Source organism: Equus caballus, chromosome 26 (genome assembly GCF_041296265.1).
Source record: "Equus caballus isolate H_3958 breed thoroughbred chromosome 26, TB-T2T, whole genome shotgun sequence".
Lineage (NCBI taxonomy): Eukaryota > Metazoa > Chordata > Mammalia > Perissodactyla > Equidae > Equus > Equus caballus.
This window is the reverse complement of record NC_091709.1, coordinates 7,178,553-7,201,286: the sequence shown is the minus strand read 5'-3', so window position 1 is coordinate 7,201,286 and position 22,734 is coordinate 7,178,553. Positions and strand designations below refer to the sequence as shown.

Sequence of the window (22,734 nt, the reverse complement as noted above, 5' to 3'; positions counted from 1 at the left end):
TTGGAAGGGCTCTACAAGTGTGCTGAAAAGCACCCCTTTCCAGAGGGCTTCATTCCTTTGTTAAGGCTGCCCTCCCAGGCTAGAGTGTTCAGTTTGGCTCCAATGAAATTCTCTCCCCCTACCTCTTGCCGGAGACGGATTATTGATTATGTCTTTTGACACCATATGTAGGGAAGTTGGCTGAAAATTAGAACATTGCAATTCTGTTTCAAGAAAAATAAACATGCCAGGTCTGAGGATGTAAGTCAAACAAATGACACAGCCTATAGAAATAAGGTAAGCCCGTATCTAGACGGAATCTAGGGGAATGTGCAAGGATCAGTGGTCAAGTTCGAAACTATCCAAATCCAGAAAAGAGAGGGAAAAATATCTTTCCTGGAGAGAGGAATTCATCAGATTTGTCTAATTCGTCTCGGAAACATTATTTCCGTGAAGGGGGTTGCCAGGACCACCTCGAATTTGGAGTTTCTGATCTCAGGATGTCAAACCAACACAGAGGACCACGTGTTCTCGGTGCTTCGTTTGAACTAGGTTAGCATAGCCAAGATTCCTATAAGTGACCGGTGCAAATTCAAAGACAACAACCAAGAATCACGAAAGCAGTCACACCTCGGCCTAGAGAACATACGGTGATTAAAGAAATACAAAATTAATCACTTGCAATGAAGGAGAATGGACTGATCAGCATAGCTAAGGGATATAGCTGAGAACGACCATGACGAGTATACTATGGAAAATAAAAAATGGTCCCAGAAAATGGAAGGCAAACAGAAATCACATCTGAATAATCCACAATGAAAGATGTCAGTCTTTAGACAGACTCTGCTTGAACGTTTGAAAGTCAGAGAAATTCACAAGCCTAAAAACGACAGCAAAGGTCAAACCTGGGCTAACTGGGAAGGGTGAGTTATGAGATTGCTCCAAGCAGGCTGTGAAACCCTGTGTCCATGAAGCTTGCCTGGACAGCAGAGACACAACTATGACAAATCCTCTGACATCACAGTGGACCCGAAAAACAACCTAGCCTCATCTACACAGTGCCAGTGTGCCGGGGTCCCGCCCCGGCTGTGTCCAGGTTCCTGAGGGATGGACGGCGTGGGCGCAATGAGGGGAAAATTAAGGGGACGTGAGACTTGGGTTGGTGTTAGCAAGTCCGACTTTACTGTGCACATGTGCCGTTTATATATTTTTCAGGATTAGTACAGAAATGGTTCTACAAATATTCTCAGAGAGATAAGGAAGTGAAAAAGACGAGCCCAAGAATATTTATTAGCATTTCATTCTATATAGCATAAGGTTAATGATCGTCTTCTTCGCAACTAACTAGTGTTTGTTGTCTCTAAGCTAAAAGAGATAGGTACCTAGACACCCGTTGTAATTCATGGTAAAGTTAAATCAAAGAGAGAAGGTCCAGGCCTCTGGACAGGACAGCTGTTTACATCCTGGGGGAGCCATCCCTGCCTCCCTCATTTACGCCATTAGTGTAGATGGTTAATGGGAACAAAAGGCGACTCCAGGGTGTCTTATCCCCAGGGCTATCTGCATTCTCAGCAGGCAGTTAAACATCTTTACATTTTCTAGCCCTTTAGGGGGTGAAAGCATTCCTTTGTCTTTTAGATTGTGGAGCTAACAGTCCCTTAAACACACTGCTGGAGAAAGTATCATTTTATTAGTAAAGTAAAGGGCTGAAAAGTTAAGCTAAACTATATATCTTCAAGAATAAAAAGCAGAAATAAGTATAGACATAACCTTGATAGAAAGCATGCATATAATTCAGAAAATATCAGGGGTGTTAGCTGGCCATTCTTCAATGAGGGGCATCCATGCACCACTCGGCCCTTCTACTCATCAATTATTTATTATTTATTGCTTTTAGGAGAAAACCTCTATAACATTTTAACAGAAAGCAGAAGGTGAAGAATAATATATAGATACTTCTTGATCATCCAATTAACCAACAAACTTAGAAGGACGATGCCTATATATTTAGACAAAGAACTGGAGGGAGAAGGAAACGTTAACCAGACAGAGGCCATACACCTAATTCGGCATCTTATCTGGGTAGGATTAATTTCTGATGGTCTCAAATGGGACTGTGTGCTCCTCCAATAATTAACCAAAAAATATCTTGAAAGTTACCTGCAGGTGGTCACATTCTCTTAGTATATCGAATTTCCCCAGGAGGCAGTGCCTCCCAAGTACCAACCAAAGGAGTGAAAATTGGAGGTTAAGAAAGGAAAAGGAATGAAGGGCAATTAGAAGCAGCACAGGTTTCAGAACTATGTGAGGGGCTGGCCGGTTATTCTTCACCAAGGGGCGACGCTGCAGCCCTGGGCGTTAATCGGCTGGACCCTGTCAAACCGCCAATCAAATGATGTAGCCACGAATCCCAGCACCAGAGTTGGGATCAAGTAGTATATTCAAGTCCCATTCCACTCAACTGCAGGTTGCCAATGGAACATGAAAGTGGCCGGCCTGTGGTGCAGCGGTGACGTCTGCACCTTCTGGTTTGGTGGCCCGGGGTGGGCCGGGTGGAATCCTGGGGGTGAGCTTGCACACCACTGCTTCAGTCATTCTGGGGCAGGCGTCCGAGGTAGTGCAGAGGCAGATGGGAAGGGACGTTAGACAGGGCCAGACTTCCACAGCAAATACAGGAGCATTGCCAGCAGAGGTGAGCACAGCGATGCACTTCTGCCAAAACAAAACCAATGAAAATTTGCAAAGAATAGAAAAACTGAAGCTAAAAAAAAAACAAAAAAACAGCTTGCCAGTAAGAAGAATAAGATCTCTATGAAGAACCTTAGCAAAACAGGTGAAAGCTATGTCAATCGAAAACCAGCAAACGTTTGGGGAAAGAAATTCAAGAAGACACAAGGAAAAAGAAGGATATTCCGGGATCTAGTAATGGAAGAATTAACACACTTGAAACGTCCATACCGGAGAAAGGAATCTCTGGATTCCATGCAATCACAGTCAAATTTGCAGCAATATTTGCCACAGAGATAGAAGAGAGAGTCCTAAAGTTTCTAGCCTGCAACAAGAGACCCCAAATAGGCAAAGGAATCCTCAGGAAAACGAACAAAGCAGGACGTGTCACATTTCTGATTTCAACATATAGGACGAAGCGCTAGGTACCGAAACGGCATAGTCTGGGCCCAAAAACAGGCACACAGACCCATGCAACAGAATCGAGAGCCCAGAGCCCAACTCAAACGTACATGGACAGCCAATTTTCGACCAGTGAGCCAAGAGGAGACAGTGGAGAAAGGAGAGTCTCTACAAGAAACGGTGCTGGGAAGCCTGCACGGCCACATGGAACACAACGAGAGTAGACCATGATGTTACACCTGGCACACACACCGCCTCGAAATGGATTAAAGTCTTGAATGGCAGACTTGAACCTGTGAACCTTCTAGGAGAAGACCAAGGCAGAGTGCTCTTTGCCATCTGTCTGAGCCGCCTATTTGGAAGAAGCATGTCTGACTGGGCAAGGGCAACAAAGCAAACAAGAAACAAACGGGACCACATCAAATGCAGACGCTTCTGCCAAGTGAAGGAAACCATCGACTCAATGCAGACAGTACAACAACTGGGAGAGGATGTTTGCAAACCACACATTGTACAAGGGGTGAAAAGCAGAAAGATACAATCAACTCGCATGTCTCCGCAAGAAAAAAAACAACAAGCCACTGAAAACCTGGGCAAAAGATGGAAGCAGAGATTTCTCCCAAGAAGATCTAAAGAGGGCCAACAGGTGCGTGAAAACTTGTTCACCACCATTAAGTCTCAGGCCAATGCAAATCCAAACTGCAAGGACATAGCAGCTCACTGTGGTCAGAATGGCTAGAAGGAAGCAGACAGGAAACAACAAGTGTCAGAGAGGAGGTGGAGAGAAGGGAAACCTGCTGCACTGCTGCTGTGAGTGTAAACCGGTGCAGCCACTACGCCAAGCGGTGTGGAACTGCCTCAGAAATTTAAGAATCCATGTCCCATATGATCCAGCTATTCCTCTGTGGCATGTTCGTCCAAAGAACTCAGAAACACTACTGCATAAAGACATGTGCACCGCTGAGTTCACCACAGCCTTAACCCGCCATCCGAGACTTGGAAGCCGCCCTGGTGGCCAGCAAGTGACGAATGCAGAAGGAAGATGGGCTATAGCCACACAATGGCATACCACTCAGCCGGAACAAAGGATGCAATCCAGCCATTTGTGACCACGAGAATGGCTGTGAGGGTTATAGGGGAAGTGAAACAATCCCCACGGAGAATGTTAAATACCGTAAGATCTCACTTACAGGGAGAAGAATAAACAAGCACTAACCAACAGGTGGCACGGGACATTTGATAGGGCGTTCCCTGAGGCAAAGCGGGGCGGTGTGGGTGGGTGAAAGAGATGATGAGGCACAAGTGTGTGGTGAGGGCCTGTGATTCGGCTTACGCTGGTGAAGATGATGTAAGCTACACAGAAATCCAAATCGATGAGCATGTAAATCTGAAAGCTATAGGATGTTCTAATGCAGGGTTATGCCAATAAATTCACCTAAAAGCAAAAATCCAAAAAGGGGTACAGAATAACAGCATAAAGCTTTGGAGGCCGAAAGAGAGTAGAGAAGCTGAACTTCCGAGGATGGAAAATCACCTCAAAATGCTTAATGATGCTACAGAAAGGTAGACCATTCCAAATAGATGAAGAGGAATACTACCAAGAGAACATGATCCGTGCTAAACCCATGAACCAAGGGAAAATGTTACCATCCATGATGTTACACTAATCACCTTCACGAATAATCCAAACAGGCCAACTTCTTCCCAAGTTCAGGAAAAAGGTTGGTCCAAGGGTACAATTCAGGGCCGGCCCTGTGGTGGAGCGGGTAGGTGCCCATGTTCGGCTTGGGCGGCCCGGGCCTCACTGTTTCACATCACGGGTGCAGATCACATTAGCAGTCTTAGGAAATATAGATTTCCTGGTACGGTGCGGACAGAGAGCATAAATAAGTAGCAATTGTGAGGATACCTTATCAATACGCACCAGAAAAAGAACCATGAGAATCTTACAATCTATGAACGCATCTGGTACACTTCCCCAAAGGAAGAAGGAAGGAAAACGTGTGACCTGCCAAGGTGAAATTGGCAGAGTTGTAGGAGATGACACGATCATTGCGCATCAGAGGATTGCCTGGGCAACTTCACCTTGGGAGGGAATCCAGGACTTTCTCCGGGGAAAGTCCACCCACTTGGCCATCTACACAAGATATAAGAGATACAACCCAGGATAATCTTACAGGAAAGAAACCAGTGTCTAGAGAGAATGTAGCAGGCCTTTCAAAGTTCGAGGAGAAAGTTAGAAACCGACAAGAAATCCAGAAAAAGGAAAACTATCCTACCTGGAAAGGGTGAGGAGTCAGACTGGTCTGAGATGGCTCTGAAACTCTGTGTGCATGGAGGTTGTCAGGACAACTTCGAATTTTGAGGTTGTTTATGACATCACGGTGAACATGTTCCCCAGGGATGTGAGGACATCCTTAACACATCCACGAGTTCCTGGAAGTGTGTTTTCCCTACTCTTGCCAAAACTGGTTATTACAGAGCTTCGTAACACTTGCCACTCTATTATGGATGTCCTACTTTAGTATTTATTTTTTACTTTTACATGTTTTAGACCATAAAAAGCTTTCAAGTTTTAATGTAATCTTTATGTTTTTATTAATGTTTCCTTTATAGCTTTAACTATATATTTTTTCTAACAATTTTATCATTTTGTTTTGTGTAAATCTTTAAATAATCTAGAGTTGATTTTTGCTGTATAGTTACTCTTTCTGCACTTTAAATCAGTTCCACAAATGATCTTAAGGATGGAACATCGGGCATCCTGAGTTCAGGCAGACTGGTTTTGAAATTAGCGGGCATTTCTAACAGCTCTGCGTATGTGCCATTTCAGATACAAGTGCTGATTGAAGCTGACCACTTCAAGGTTGCAGTCTGAGATGCTCACTTATTGCAGTACAATCATCGGAAGAGAAATCACAGAGAAATCAGCAAACTGAATTTCTGGTGACATAAATCTCACCAGTGCTTCACGCACTGTGATATAATCTTAAAGGGGCAGATGCTTTTCAAAAAAACAAAATTGAATGTAAACTTTGCACATTTAAAGGGTTCCTGTACACTATGAGTGAAAAGTTTTACCTTTATTCATCAATGTCCTACTTGCAAATCATTCATTTAATAAATACTGTAAAAGTTACCTGTCTTCATATGTCATTTAATTGGGGCAGTTTATTTTCAATAATGCACAATGCAAAAAGAAATATGTAGCAATATTAATACTGTGTTGGAGTCTCCCAAAGCTTTCTATACTTCCTAAAATATTTTTAAGACAAGAAATAGGAGTAAATACTACCCAAAAATTAACCTCTCTTCCTGGGTTTCATAAAAACCAGGAGATGCCACAAGGAAATCATTCTCCCATTTTCTTACTTAAGGAAATAAAATATATTCAGGAAATGAGAAAAGCAGAAAGAATTTACCCATAGATGACCCTTGACCTATAGGCAGTTACTGTTAGCATTCTATTTCTTTTGACTCCTTTTAAATCCTATTTTGTCTCTAAACTATACTTCGCTGCTTTCAAGTCAGCATTGGATACCAACATGAGACTATCTCCCCATAGGTTTTCTTGGTTTTTATGAAATCTCTAAATTTGTAGAGGGGAAAAAAGTCATTTCTTAATTAAACATATATCAGATTCAGAAGTTTAATAGTTCCCATTGTCAATATGCTTAACTATGCCTTTCTGCCCTTCCTTTCTCCCAGCAAGCCCAAAGAATAATGAAATTTCAAAACTAGGTTGTGGTCACACCACTTCATTTTATAGAAGACCGAAATATTATTGTATCTATTATTGTCTCTACAATACCGTCTTCTCAAGTACTTTAAATTGCTCGTTGTCACAGGCTGGGTTCCCGGGGAAGCAAAGAGATCAGAATGCAAGAGGTTTATGAGGGAGCGCTCTTGTGATCAACTGCTGTAGGGACAAGAAGGTGCAGGATTGGGCAGAGGAGGACGTGGGGCGTGGAGGCCTCAGCCCACCCTGCAGGGGAGCTGAAGCTGGGATGATCCTTTAGAGCAGTCAAGAGGGGGACAGGTCCTTGTAGCTCAACTCTAGTCAACGAGTACAGGCCACCTGGGAAACAGGGTGGAAACGTGGTTGAAGGGTCTGTCTTCACCTGAGGCCGTTCTCACATGGGATGATAGCTGCGGGTGGTCTGCGCTTCCGATGACGAGAGGAGTTCATTCTTCAGTCCTTCAGAGGGATTGGGCGGCACATCACAGCACAGTGTAAAAACTACATAAATCCCTTAACCTAACATCTGGTCTGGACCGCCCTTCTCCTATGGTTAAATGGAAGAACATAAGCTTTGGAGGAAAGAGGGAACTATGTTTACGCAAAATAACTCCTCTGAGCCTCGGTTCCTTTGTCTATACAATGGGCAGTATAGCACATCTTCTGTAGAGTTACTGTGATCGCTAAATATTGTTTGCAAAGGGGTCGTCATGTAGTAGTCTTCAATAAACGGAAATGCCCTTTCTTTTTGATTTTGGAAAGGCTCTTGTTCTACTCAAGCAGTTTCCTTCCATTTGGTCTTCGAAGAGTTTTCTCATGCCTCATGGTTCTAGAGTCCAATAGCCCAGGAACACTCTTTCTAGTTGTAGGAGACACTGATGGCTGCCTTCCCATTTATCCCTCGTTTCCCATCCCCTACTGACTCCTATTGATCTGCAGATGGGCAAGTGGCATCAGTTGGCCCAACCAAAGGGAAAGACAAAGGTCTGATTACCACCCACAGCCATCTTATGACCCCGAAAGGACCCCGCCTTGGAGAAGCCGACACCGAGGGTGACCAAGTGAACTACGAACCGAATGTGGACCTTGATGCCATCACTGAGCTGTTGATACTAAAGTGCCTCAAATCATCCTAATGACTTATTGTTAAGCCATGGGTGGTGCCATGTCCACACGCGGGATGTGAACCCACAAACCTGGGGCCACTGAACTGGAGCCATTTTCTGGCTTCTTGGGGCCTCGCCAACTGACTGGGAGGGCCTGTCAGCTCCTTCCTTTAATAAGCAAACCAGCCCTTCGTCCGGACCCCACACCCACCACCATCTCCACACCCCAATCACCCCAGAGCAGGTACTAGGCCTTAGGTGCGTCTGCCTCCACTTCAGAGGAGCCAGCCTCATGTACCAAAACTGGCTACCTGGTGCCTGCCATTGCTCCCAACGTCCAGGCCCAACTAGCGGCTGCTTGCTGACCCATCTCCCCAGATCCAGGCCTCACCTCACTGATGGACCCACAGCCCAGACCCACCCTGTCCAGACCCCAGACCCCTGCCTGGCCTTGGACTGAAGTGGGGGCTGTGTGTCCCTTCCCGTTTGTCCCCCTGAGAGGCTGCCACCATCCTCTTAGTCCTTGAAGCCAGAGACAGGCTGTGAGGACCCCACATCTCAGCTGTGGGCTGAACCGTGTCCCCAAACTCACAGGTTGGAGCCCTGACCACAGGACCTTGGCACATGCCAGGTTTTGGAGACGGCTCTTTAAGGAGGTGAAATGAGGTCCTGATGCAATGGGACTGGGGTCCTTATGAGAAGAGGAGACGCAGATGCAGAGGAGCAGCCCCGTGAGGACGGAGGCAGAGACGGGAGGGAGGCGGCCACCAGCCCAGGGACCCTGGAGCCCCAGATGCTGGAAGAGACAGGAGGGACCCTCCCCTGGAGCCTCCGGAGGAAGCACGGCCCTGCAACCCTTGACCTCAGACTCTGGGCTCCAGGATGGGGTAGGACAGATCCCTGGGGTTCAAGCCCCTGAACGGCCCATCACCTGGAACTCTCCGGACCTGCACTCTGCCCCACCCATCCAATCCCGTTTTGCAGACTTGGACGCCCCTCAGCCAGATTCCCAGCCCCTGAGCGGCCCTGGGAGCCCCGACAGGGCGGGCTGACGATGCGGGCGGGGGGACCGGAGTTGACTGCCCCCCACTAACGATTCCCCTAAACCCCGTCTTCCCTCCGGCATCTGATACGCAGACGCCCCCTGGCTCGCACCCCATTCCTTTATCCCCGGGCCGACGACACCCGACCCCCCACCCAGGCCCCCTGCAGGGCTCCTCGGCTGAGCGCTCGGTGCCCAGGGGTGATTAACGCCCAGTTTGCTGCGTGAAAGATGTGAGTCCTGACTCGGTTGGGGGCCAAGCGGCACCAATTAAGGTGGCAGCGGCTTTCATGTTCACCTCAATTAAGCCGCCTGCCGTTTCCCGAGTCGTTTCCCGGGCACCGTCCCGTGGTGTCGGCCACACATCAACGGGCCTCGCGGGCCACGCAGCAGGTGACACTCATTTGCACACTGACCCAGGCAGGTGGGGGCGGGGGGCTCTGGGAGGGCCCTGGAGCTGGTTGGGGTGAAGGGTCACGGGGTCAGGTCCCTCCTGCCTCTTCTGCTCATCAAACCATGTGAGGCAGCATCTTGCATACAAAATGCAGGAAAATGGGCACTGATGTGAGTTCAGGGCCACTCTTCCTCAACAAAAAAAAAAAAGTGATCTCTGATTCAAAGGATGAGTTGGGTCTTGAGCCAGAGGCCGCGTCCCTCAGGATGAGCCTAGTGGTGGTGAGGTCACAGGGCATGGCGGGTGCTGCCTCCTTCCGCCTCTGAGGTCCGACCACTGTCCTTCAGATGCGCAGGACCCGACCAACCCAAATCACCCATCACAAACCACTCCCGGATGGCGTTGCCTCCCAACCTCAAAACCACCATCAAAAGGGCCCAGTCAGTCCCCACATTTGCTTGTCTCCTTCTCTGTGCAAAATCCAACGCTCCATCCTTGGTGCCGAAAGCACAAAAATGGATGCCTGCATCCTGGGACGGCGATCCAGCTGCTTCCAGGAGTGCTGTTTGCAGGAGGAATAAATGAGACCGAAAATGAATGGGCAAAATACGGTCCATCCGTGCAGTGGAATATTATGCAGCCATGAAAAAGGAGCCCATGTCCGAATCTCCTTCCTTTTCATGGCTGCATAATATTCCCCCCAAAACAGACCGTGTGCTGTTCCTCCATTTATGCAGCTGTGGACACTCGCGGCGGTTGATGAATCCGATTGTTATAAGTCGGTCTATTAACCCGAGCCACTTCCTGTACATTTTCCTTTCTCCAGGGGCTCAGTATTTATTCCCAGGCCACGTGACCCTGGGGCATCATGTCCCTGGGCAGCATTGACAGCTGTCGACCCTGCAGAGAGGCCCCCCATCCTGCCGTTTGCACACGACCCCACCCACCTCACCCCCATCTCCATGCGGAGCTCGCCTGTCAGATGCAGCAGGAGACGCAAAAAAAATCCTGCACAAAGTGGATTTTTCGTTTCTCAGGAAACCCCAAAAAGCCGCCAGTGCAGGCGACGCCAGGCCTGAGAGTCTGAGCCGGGGTCGCGGGAGGTCCTGGTAGGTCAGCAACCTGGGCGGCCAAGTCACGACCCTCAGACACTGACCCCGGCTCCAGGCTCCGTCTACACGGTCGGCAGGGAGAAAAGGAGAGAAACCTGGTGGCGTCAGACTCGGAGCCGCAGGAACCACTGTCCCCTGGGCTTCACCGCCACCCTGTGGCCACACACAGGACGGGCCACCCCGGCGGCAGGGGATGTGGGGGGGCGGGGGCTAGCGGAGGCGCAGGAAGGTTCCAGAACGTGGAAGCTGGGGTCAAAGGGCGCAGAAAAATACACATTTATGCACATGTGTGTTCAGGTGCACATGTGCACATATGTGTACAAATCCATGTGGGACGTGTGCAGTCAACATACAAATGATTGACAGATGGGAGATGATTGACAGATAGATAGATGATTGACAGATAGATGATAGAGACATAGATGATTAGATCCTCCACCCCCGGATGCCAAGCGGGTAAACTGAGTCATGGGGGAGGAAACTCAGGAGCCGAAGCCTGCTGTCATCTGGGGCATCCCAATGGGGTGCCCGAACTCAGAAAGCCGCCCGAACCCCTGAAACCCCAGCAGTGAAAGGGGCTGAGGCCAGAGGCAGGCCCTGCCACGGGGCTCCATCCACAGCCAAGGGAACAGCACAGGGAGAGACGCCCGCACAACTGGGCCCACGGCAGGTCCAACAGTCAGAGGAGGGAAAGTGGTCAGCGGTTCCTCAATAATATATAACCAGAGAGTGAGTAGACAAACAAAATAATATATTAGTGGACAGAGAGTGAGTAGTCAAACAAAATAATATATAAGTGGACAGAGAGCAAGTAGGCAAACAAAATAATATATAAGTGGACAGGGAGTGAGTAGAATTAAGCAGAATCACCACCCAACCTGACAAGTCTGCTCCCGGGTGTGGCCCCAGATTAACCAGAAATGGGTGTTTGAACAAGTATTTGTGCAGGAAAGCTCATGGCAGTTCTGATCGCAACAGCCAGGCATCCGTGACAGGTGGATGGACACACAGAAAGGGATCTGTCTACACGGTGGAATATTATGCAGCCAAGAACAGGAGCAGGGCCCTGACATGGCTACACGTGGACGGACCTCAAACACACGATGCTCAGAGACAGAAGCCAGACACACAAGGACACGCATCGTGTGATCCCATTGGCGGGAAACGTCCAGAACAGGTCAATCCCCAGACAGAGGGAGGTGAGAGGACCTACTGGGCTGGGGAGGAGGTAACAGCTGGGTGGGCTGAGTGCCACCTCTGAGGACAGGAGGTTAACGCCACATCCTCCCACCTGCTGCCTGGTTGGGCTCCACCACAGAGAGAACCCAGCCCAGACTGAGGGGCCGGGATCAGGGTCCACGTGCCCTGAGCCAGTCAGAGGGACCGACGGTTGGGTGCCCACAACACCTCCTTCCCTCTGTCCTTTAATGAAAGCTGAGCCCGTCCCCAGGTCTGCGAGGCATATATGTTAGTTTGCCTCCTCGCCCTGTCCACTTATATATTATTTTGTTTGTCTACTTGCTCTCTGTCCACTTATGTATTATTTTGTTTGTCTAGTCACCCTTTGTCAGCTTATACATTATTTTGTTTGTCTACTTTCTCTCTGTCTCTCTCCTGCCTTGCAGACGCTCAAAAAACCTTCACTGACCCACACAGAGTGGGGTCGCCAGGCGGCAGTGGAGATTGGAAAAGTGCCAGAGCCACTTCCTGCCTGTGTTTTCCTTCCCGTCCCTGGGGCCTCAAGCACGATCAATCTTTATCCAGCTCTGCAGCCTGCAGGGCTGGGCCCTTGCACATTGGAGTCGGCAGCCACGTACACGGTTGGATCTGGGGACCCCAGGAACAGCAGCTCCTGCCCGGCCACCATGCCCTCCCAGCCCGGCCGCCAGGGCCTGGAAGGTGGTGCTTTCTCCCTCAGGGGAGGGAGGAGAGGCAGCCACGGAAACACACGTCTGTTCGGGGGGCAAACACGTTAGACGGGGCGGCTGCCAACATCGTGGCCCCAACTGCTTTCCCGGGGTCCCTGCAGGAGCAAGAATGTCCCCGGGGCCCCAGGAATCTGATGCTGCTGGACGGACCCTCAGGAGCTGGGGAAGAAACAGAGAGGGACCCACACAGAGGCCTCCTGGGAAGAAACAGCACTGACCAAAACCGGGGGTAAGTCTGACCCACGGATGGTCCCAAAATGCCAAAGGGAGTGATCAAGAAACGTTAATAGACTGACTCACATCCCCAAAAGGATCCACTGAAGTCCTGCCATTGTGGGTGGAATATTACGCAGCCATGAAAAGGAAGGAGATTCTGACACCAGCTCCCACATGGACGGACCTTGAGGACCTGACGCTCGGCACCTGAGGCGGCTGACATGGGACCTCTGGGAGCCCCACAGGATGGCAGCTGTCACAATGGCTTCAACTGTGTCACTTCCACTTGTGTTGCAAGGTCACAAGCATATTCTCAACACTGGGACTCGATTCCTCTGATATGACAGCTAACTCGACTCCAGAGTGAACAAGTCTGATCATTTTACCCTTTGTGATTGATTTGTTTGTGCATCTTTTTAGTGGATGCGCCATGGCTGCCCACAGTCAGCAGATTTCCACATACAGGTAAAGTTCGAGCTTCTCCAGAGCTCAGGAGCGAGTCCGTCCTGACACCTGAGGCGGAAATAATTCTCACCCCCATGGATGGATGAATTAAACAGAATGGGGTCCATCCACACGGTGGAATATTATGCAGCCATGAACAGGAGTGAAGTCCTGACACAGCTACACGTGGTTGGACCCTCAATGCATGATGCTCAGAGACAGCAGCCAGACACAGAAGGACACACAGCGTGGGATCCCATTTATATAAAACGTCCAGAACAGGCCAATCCACAGAAAGAGTAAATTATTGGCTGCCTGGGGCTGGGGTGGTAGAACATGGTTTGGGGGTGATGGCAGAGGGATGTGGGGTCTCTTCCCAGGGTGATGACCACGCTCTGCAATTGACTGTGTTGTCGGAGGCCATACTGTGCATCCATCTGAACGCCCCCAAACTGGACTCTGGAAACGGGTGACCTGTGTCCCGTGAACCTCTTTTTTACAGACTCATCAACGAACGCAGAGAAAACCTCAAACCGTCTCAACGGCCCAGGATGAGCACCGGCCGGGCTGGGAACCAGGGCCGTCTGTCCAGCCCGACACCCCAACCGTTGTCCCACCCGCAAAACGAACAGAGTCGCCCCTGAATCGGTTTTGCTTCCAGATTTTTTTTAAAAAGGCAACATTGTAACCGAGAATAAAATTAAAATGTCCTGCAAGAAATGAACAATGTTTCATTCAAAATATGTAACTGCTGCAACAGGCTCTTGGCAACGAAGCACTTTATTGTTACTTTGAAACACACATTTCACCCATTTGGCCCCATTTTAGATCGAAAGAGGGACATAAATGTCAGTGAAGCCTTTTGATTTTTGTTTTTTTCGGTAGAACTTTTTCCCATTAAGACGGTTACATTTTGTCAAGAGTTACCACCTCCTCGAACCAAAAGCACATTTTTGTCCCGGGAAAGAAAAGAAACAATTGTGCTATTCAATTTGTGGCTACAAAGACGCCCTGGATTATGAAGCCATAAACAACGTAGGAAAAAAAGCGATATAAAGTGAGAGACAGATTGAACTCCCTCCTGGAAACCCGCAAGAGGGAAGCAGATTTGGTTTATTGAGGAAGCTTTCATGGACGCGGGATCAATAATAAAGTTTATACGTCCTGTCTTGTGACTTGATTAAAACATTCTTCTATTTATTAAACTAGTCCACCCCTTTGGAGCCGCAAGGAAACAGCTGCAGCGGATCCAGGTCGTTCGCCTCCGGAGAGCTGTCGGCATTCCAGGCAACCGTCCCTGAGCGCGGATGGAGAAGAGGCCGGGCGGGGAGTTTGCGCTCCCTGCGCCGTCGCCTTGGCAACGGCCGCGCCGCCGCCTCAGCACCACCCGCGCGCGCATGCGCACGGCCACGCACGCGGCGCAGGGAGGGCTCCAGGCGGAACCCTGGCCTCGAGCTGCCTGAGCTGAGACTCGGCAGCTGAGATCCCATAAGAGGGACAGAACCTGAATTTTTTTTTATTTTTTGGTGAGGAAGATTGGCCCTGAGCTATCATCTGTTGCCAGTCTTCCTCTTTCTGCTTGAGGAAGTTTGTCGCTGAGCGAATACCTGTACCAATCCTCCTCTATTTTGTATGTGGGATGCCCACCACAGCATGTTGTGATGAGCAGTGCATAGGTCCATACCCAGGATCTGAACCTGCGAATTCTGGGCCGCAAAAGTGGACCAGGCAAGCTTAACCACCAGGCCTGCCCCTCTAACTTTTAATGAACATGTAATGGTGATAACAAAAATTTAAGACTATTAAATTCTTAATTTTGAGTATTAATATATGAAGTCAATATTAATATCAATTTTGAATATTTGTACAAAACTTCTGAATAAAATATTCACAAGAAAAACACTGAGCAGTTTTTCAAGAGAATAATATGCCATGGCCAAGCATGTTATATTCTGCCTCAAGTGTTATATGAGGTTTTATTCATTGTTCTATGCGGTTTTATTGCACTGTCCTCCTCAGCTGTCTGGCTATTTGGTGTCTGGTTATTAAGGAATTCTTAATCCCCTAAATATGCCAGCTACCTTGTCACTAACGTATATTTAGGAAGACCAAACGCTGCTCTCTACTTTGTGTCCACTTGATGAGTGAAAGACAAGGGGGAGGGAAGAAGCCCAGGGCAGAGAGCCTCGAGCACCACTGCAGTGCATCCCCCTGAGTGACATTCATTCAGGAATTCCTCTACTGCCGTTAACTAAGGATCAGCAACTTTTTTCCTAAAGGGCCAGATAATAAATATTTTTGTAGTTACTCAACTCTGCTGTTGTAGCTGGAAAGCAGCCATTGACAATATCTAAATGAATGGGTGTGGCTGTATTCCAATCAAATTCTCTTACCCTTTGGTTTAAATTAATAGATAAAAAGAAGCTCTGAGAGATCTCCTTAGTTTGTGTCTGCCAGGTGTAAGAATTTTGGAGGGGAAGTGATGGAAGAATGAACTTTTAAAATTTCTTTAAAAAAGGACTAAACGCATCAAGCAAAAATAATAATGATGCATTGTATGATGTACATTATAGGCAGAAGTGAGCTGTATGATGAAAATAATCCAAAGGATAGGCAGGCAAAGGTAAATATACTGTTGAACATTCTTACCTTATACGCTAGGTAGTATAACAGTATTTGAGGATGGACTGGGGTAAATACTGGAAACCATAGAATAATCGCAAAAAATAAAATAAAGCAGTATATCTGATAAGTCAAAGGGGAAATACAAAAGAAAAAGTTCAATTTAAGACAAGGCAAGAAAGTGGGAAAAGGAAACAAGCAGCAGATAGGCAGACAGGAAAAAAGGCACGAGTGGTACATAGAGACATAAATGCATAGATATGTGGTTATTGGACCAGCATTAGAACGAGCTATGAGCTTGATAGCAGTGCAGATTCATGGGCTCCACCGAACATACTGGTGATGGGTCCAGGAAAGTATGGTTTAACAAGCTCTCCAGGCGACTCTTATACATGTTAAAGTTTTAGAACTGCTGATATAGATAATTACCTCAATTGTAAATTGTCTAATGATTACATTTAGAGATTGTCAGGCTGGGTTTAAGAAAGAAAGGACAATACTACACATTTTAATATATATACGCATTTACACAATATATACATTTTAAAGAAAAATAGTTCAAAAGTAAAAGGATAGACAGAGAATATCATGGAAACACTAATCCAAAGAAAGCTGTAGTGGCTGGGATGATACCAGACAAAGGAGACTTCAGAACAAGGAATATTACCAGGGTCAGAAAGCCATTTCATAATGAAAAAGTATCCAATTCCTCAACCCCACATTCACAAGTGTGAATGTACATAATCATAGCTTCAAAACATAGGAAACAAACAGAAGTGAAAAGTAATAGGAAAAAAATAAAATGGTAAAGATGCTTCAACACACTTCTCTCAGTAAATAGATAGCAAATCAGTAATAGTAAAGAAGAAAACACTACCAAACAAATAGACTTAATTATCAATTATAGAAAACTCCACCCAACAACAACAGAACACCTGCTCTCTTAAGTGCATGAGGAATAGTCACCAGGTTAGACCATATGTTGGGAAACAAAACTCTAGTCTCATAAATTAGAAATATCCAATCACACAGAGTGTATTCTTAGACCAAAATGGAATTATTAAAATCAGTAACAGAAATATCTGGGAAATGTTTGGAAATTAGACAATACATATTTATATAACCCATGAGTCAAAGAAGAAATTTCAAATGGAACTTAAAATATGCTGACCTGAATAATAATGAAGATAGAACATGTGAAAATCTGTGACATTCAGGTTAAAAATGGGTTGAGAGGGAATGGCTAAAATTCAAAAGTCTGATAATAAGAAGGATGATAAAGATGTGGGGTCAATGGAGCAGTCATAAATTAATAGTGGGAATATAAAACAGTTTTAAAAATTGGAAAACAGCTTGTCAATTCATCCTAAAGTCAAACATACAACTACCTTACTTCCTAACAATTTTACACCTAGGTATTTACCAAAGAGAAATAAAAACTTAGACCCATTCAGATACTCTCACAGAAATGTTTATAGCAGCTTTATTCATAATAGCCCCAAACTGGAACAACTCAAATGTCTGTTGACAGGAGAAAGGATAAATGAATTATAATACATCCATATAATGGAATACTACTCAGCTATATATTGGATTGAACTGATACATGAAACAACATGGATGAATCTCAAAGTAATTATGCTGAGTGGAAGAAACAAGAGAAAAAAGAAAACATACTGTTTGATTACATTTATATACATTTCTAGAAATTGCAAACTAATTTATGGTCCCAGAAAGCAGATCAGTGGTTGTCTGGAGGCAGAGGGGGAGGAGGCTGGGAGGTGGGAGGGATTACAAAGGCTTTGGGGGTGATGGATTTGTTCCTTATCTTGACTGTAGTCATGGTTTCATGGATGTATACACATTTCAAAATTAATCCATTTGTAAGTATATGTGGTGATGTATATTTATTAGACTTAGTGGGATCAGTTCTCAATATATACAAATATTGAATCATTATGTTGTACACCTGAAACTAATATAATGTTATAGGTCTATTATATCAAAGTTTTAAATAAATGAATCCAAGTGTATACTTTAAATATGTGCTGTGTACTATATCAATACAGATGTTATTAAAACATGGTATTATAGTTTTATATAAAGATAGATGTAATATATATGACAGCTGCAATCTAGAAGATGGAGCTATAAATTGCAAGGTTCTTACACTTGATGAGTAAGAGCAGAGTTCAATATTAACTCTAAGTAGATTCTGAATAGTTAAGAATATATATTATAATACAGACAGTGACCACTAAAAATGATCACAAAGTATAGCAAAGAAGCAAATTAACATGGAATTTTAAATAAATAATTAACCCAAGAAGACAAAATAGAGAAATATGGGAACAAAAGCCAGATGGAAAAGACAGAAAATAATAAAATGGATGACCTTAATCTAACTGTATCAATGATTACATTAAATGTAAATGGGCTAAACACTCCAAATTAAAGAAAGACATTGTCACAAGGGATAGAAAAATAAGAGGGTTTGATAAACTAAGGGATGTCTTGAATCCTCAAGTTCTTTATGTTAAATCCTATGCCACATCCTTTTCTTATTTTAACATATATTTTGAATGGCTGCATAGCACTCAAACTTACAGTTATAATAGATGTAATCATCTCCAGATGACTAGGTTTCTATACACAAGGTTGGACAACATATCTAAGGTCTTTTCTGTTCTTCATCTCTGATAACTTCAACAGCTTATGTTTTTATTCTCTTTTATGGCCATTAACAACCCCTCACTGAACACTTTTGTGGTTCCAGATTTAGAGAATACTCGATGTATGATGATGCAGAATTATACCAAGGTCATTCAATTTCAGCACATCCTAGTCAATAGTAAAATATTCATTGTACTTATCATTCAGAAATGCCTTACCAAGAACCATGATCCATATATTACAAGCACTAATTCATATTGCTATTCAATTCCAAAAACCTCACAGAGCATTGGATCTCAGCCTCCAGAGACTGTTCATTGCTGGGCTTTATCACATGTAAATAGAAAACTCACGTCTGTGAGAATGTCAGTCTTTCCCTGCTTGGCCAAATGGGATCTCCATCTCTCATGCAACTACAGTCCTGACACGGGAAGCTCAAATCATTTCTTTACAGGACTTAATTTCTTCCTTTCTCCATTATAGCTCTTAATATTTCTAAGTTGAGCACATAGGAGAGAATAATCTGGTCAGTGAATACGTAAACACTGGCTAGAAGAGACTGGGCTAGAAGAGATACGAGTATCTTCAATACGTAGTTTTTGACAGCCGAAACTAGAAAGACAAAAATCTAAGAGGGAACAGGTTAATTAATTTGGTCCTGCGATGTGATGGCAGGTACAGGATTATTAATCAGGACGATACTGGTCCCAGTGTAAAATACGCACTCATAACTGGGGAATGGTATCCAGTTGAAACTTAAGACATAGATTCTGTTCTCAGATTTTCTAAACGTAACTGCTCTTAGAGTTCATGACATTTTAGTGTCTTGCGTTTTTCATCAGTAAAACCAAGAGTATGAAGATCACTTACTAAGCATGAATATCTTAGAGAAATATAATCTACATAAAAACTTAATAATATGCTGTAATCCTATATAAATGTGTTAGCTATTTTTATTGAAGAACATTGCATGTCCCCTAACTAAAAGAAACAATTTTCCTTTTTAGAGTAAAATTGTGCTTATCAGCCCTGCTCTGATAATGCTCACAAAAAAAAGGGGGGGAGAATAGGACTTTTACTTGAGAATGCATTTTTAATTCATAAATCAAGACCTTCTAGAAAAGGGGAGGAGGAAATTTCCCTCCCGCCGAAATGCAGCAGAAACAAGAGACATTTGTGAATCATAACCTGCCCAAAAAATCCGATGTGATCAAGAGTCTCATAAAGTTAGAACATTAGTAAGACTGACAGTGCCCTTAAGCAGCAACAAAAGGCATGTGGGTAAATAAAATGCTTCCTTATTTTCTTGTATTTCAATCAGTATTTGGACATGTTTTTGGGAAGACAACTAAAAGTCAGATATTATTGCAACGTTTTGTTAAATTTTTCTTATATCAATAACTTAAAATCAATGATTTTATGAAAGAAAATCAACCATCCTCAACGTTGATTTTTGCATGTAAAACAAGTTTTCCCCTCATCAAGGTTCTTCTTTTGGGGATGGCAGGACTGAGGAGGAAGTCAGGAGGCACCAGGCTGTTCTTGGGGCACAGAATGACTTCCTTACATGTAGGACACTCTCCAGGTCCACACCCGCCCTGCTCATACACATAAACAGATGGAAAAGAGGACAGAGCCTGGACCACGGGAATAGGTTTACAGCACGTTCCTGGGGTCTGAGCTCTGGGAACCCCGAGGCTCTGAGACAGTAGCTGCCCCTCAGAGCTCCCAAGTAGAGAACTCCCCAGGCTTTCCCAAACTAACCTCGGTGCCCCCTGGCTGGAAATCTTCCTTTAGGGCTCAATATCCTACTTCCCTCTTGCAGCCAAGTAGCTGTGAGGAGAGAAGAGGAGGAAGCGCCAGGGAACCCAGAGCCACCAGACAGCGACGCCACAGAGCCACAGCCATCACACCCGCACAGGTGAAGGACATGCAATGAGATCCCCGTCACCCCAGCACAGCCACGCACCTGTCACAGACTTGCAGCCACACCCACGGCACGGAGGCGCATCCCACCGCTCACTCTCGTCTCTCACACACACCCCGCCACACGCTGCCCGTCTGTCCCCACAGACACACCGTCCTCTGCCGTTCAGGCCCTAGAGTCCCGTGAGGACTGGCGTCCCTACTACCGGCCTCCACGTTGTGAGCGCTTCCACCGCCACCCCTCCTGGTTAACGTCGGGCTCGAATTGACTCGCTTTACAGGATTCCCGCATCCTGTGCTAACACATCCACAATGAGTTCCACTCACCCTGCAAAGAGGGAGAACCGCACGAACACGGAATGGAAGCCAAAGATCTGGAGTCACCGCTGCCCTCTGGGAAGTGTCGCTCCAACCTGAACATCTCTCAGCGTCGCGGCTCGTCAGAAAGGCCGCCGAAGCGCGGAAGTCCCGCGAGAAACGCCCGGAGCCCGGCCCCGAGCGCAGGTCTCTCCGCCAGGAGCGCGACGCGAGGGCGCGTGCGCGGGCACGGAGCCTGCGCGGAGGCCGCTGGTGCGCGTGCTCGGTCCAGAGGCGCCACTGCGCCCAGGAGGCCGAGCAGGGCAGCCCGGCGCCGGCTCCGAGCGTCCGGCCTGTGCGCGCGGAGCCGCGCGGGAGGGTCGGTGGGGCGGCTCCGGGGCGAGAGGGCAGGGCGGGTGTGAGCCCTGAGGGCGGGGCCCCGGGCGAGTCCCCTCAGGCGGCTGCAGCCTGGGGACAGCATATAGGGCAAGTAACTCCTGATCCCGCCGGGGATGGGCCGGTTTATTCAGTGTCTGTTAGCTGCGTTTAAAGGGTGTGCAGGAGTGAAGTAATACATGTTTACTTAATTCTCTAGGCTAAGCTATAATAGTCAAAATAGAATGAATAATTAAATGTAAAAGCGATCTGGAGATACACCTGCATGTGTTTTTCTAATATTAAGTTAGGGACCGATTTTCCAAACATAAATGAAGAGAGAAATGCTAAATAAATACTGAGATTTGACTCGATAATTACGTGTAAACATCCAAATCATCTAAATGGCAATCAATTAATGAAATAAAAATTGATGCAAGACAAAAATTCAGTAACTTAACACGTGTAATGAATAGGCAGATAATTTCAAGGCACTGTGTTTTTGTCACTCAAATAATGGTCACTAGTCTAAGAGGAGAGTAGCAATAACTATAGAAATATAAGTTATATATGCAAGTTATCAGCATTACATGATGATAATTGAAAATACAAATTATCGTTAGTAATAAACATTACCATCAAATACATCATAATCACAGTTACTTGAACATTTAGGAATTGACCCTGCTCTCCATAACTAATAACTAAGAAATTAAGGGTCATGTTTTCCCCCTTAACTCTGTTTATGCTCCTGAATCTCATGATGCATTTTATTGCTCATCTTTTTTCATTATTATTTTTTGTAGCTTCTTTCTCTTCAGCTGAGACATCTCCTATATTCTCTTTACACTATTCGATAAATGATCCCGATTTCTTCCTAGGCATCATTGGTGAATTCCATGCTTTTGATGACAATGTAGTGATAAATTATCGATGTGTTTTTTCCTCCAGTTTTATCTATTCCTCAAGTGACTCTCCTGGATGTAGCAATAGGCCAGTAGCGATGCATGACATTTTGGTCAGGTCAGGCAGTGAGAAGGAAAGAAAATCTAAACTCTCTCTTTGAGATTTTCAATGCAAGATCTGGGTGGAAGCCGACAAATAATTTGGAAGGATCCCTGATTAGTCAGTGTGAGGATTTTATGCCCCCTCAAGAGTAATTGAGGTGTGGGGTCGGAGTGGGGGGTGAAAGGGGTGAAGAAGGTTGAATAACAAACTCCAGCTATAAATAAATATGTCTTGGGGATGTAACATACTTGTTGACTATATCTATATTTATATTAACTATAGTTAATAACACTATACTGTATATTTGAATGTGGCTAAGAGAGTAGATCTTAAAATTTCTCATCATAAAAAAATATGTAATTATGTATAGTGATGGATGTTTACTAGACTTATTGTGGTGACCATTTCACAATATATACAGATATTGAATCGCTATGTTGTACATCTGAAACTAATATAATATGTTAATTATATCTTAATGATTGTTTTTAAAAAGAGTACTCGAGGTTGTTTTATCAGGTGGACAAAAGAAGCTATTTCAAAGGGAAACAAGAAGACCTTATATATAGAGTCTAATATTTAGACTCCGTGGCATCCTTGAGAAATGACTGTGTCCTGGCCACACTACTGGACAGTGCACCTGAAATACCAAGTAAAGTAAAAGAAATAAATGATATCAAGGTCCCACAAACATTGTCACACAGGGTGATGTAGGAATCCCAGGCTCCCTCCTACCCTGCCCCC

The 22,734-nt window shown here is 45.6% G+C and overlaps 1 long non-coding RNA gene across 1 annotated transcript; it reads right to left on the bottom strand.

The window, feature by feature from the left end:
• Nucleotides 1-1,138: 1,138 nt before the first annotated feature.
• LOC138920881 (uncharacterized) lies at nt 1,139-20,787 on the bottom strand. Its single transcript, XR_011432842.1, has 2 exons — nt 20,638-20,787; nt 1,139-2,691 (listed from the first exon to the last, which is right to left on the bottom strand). It is a non-coding gene; the product is annotated as an uncharacterized lncRNA (long non-coding RNA).
• Between the last annotated feature and the right edge of the window lie 1,947 nt (nt 20,788-22,734).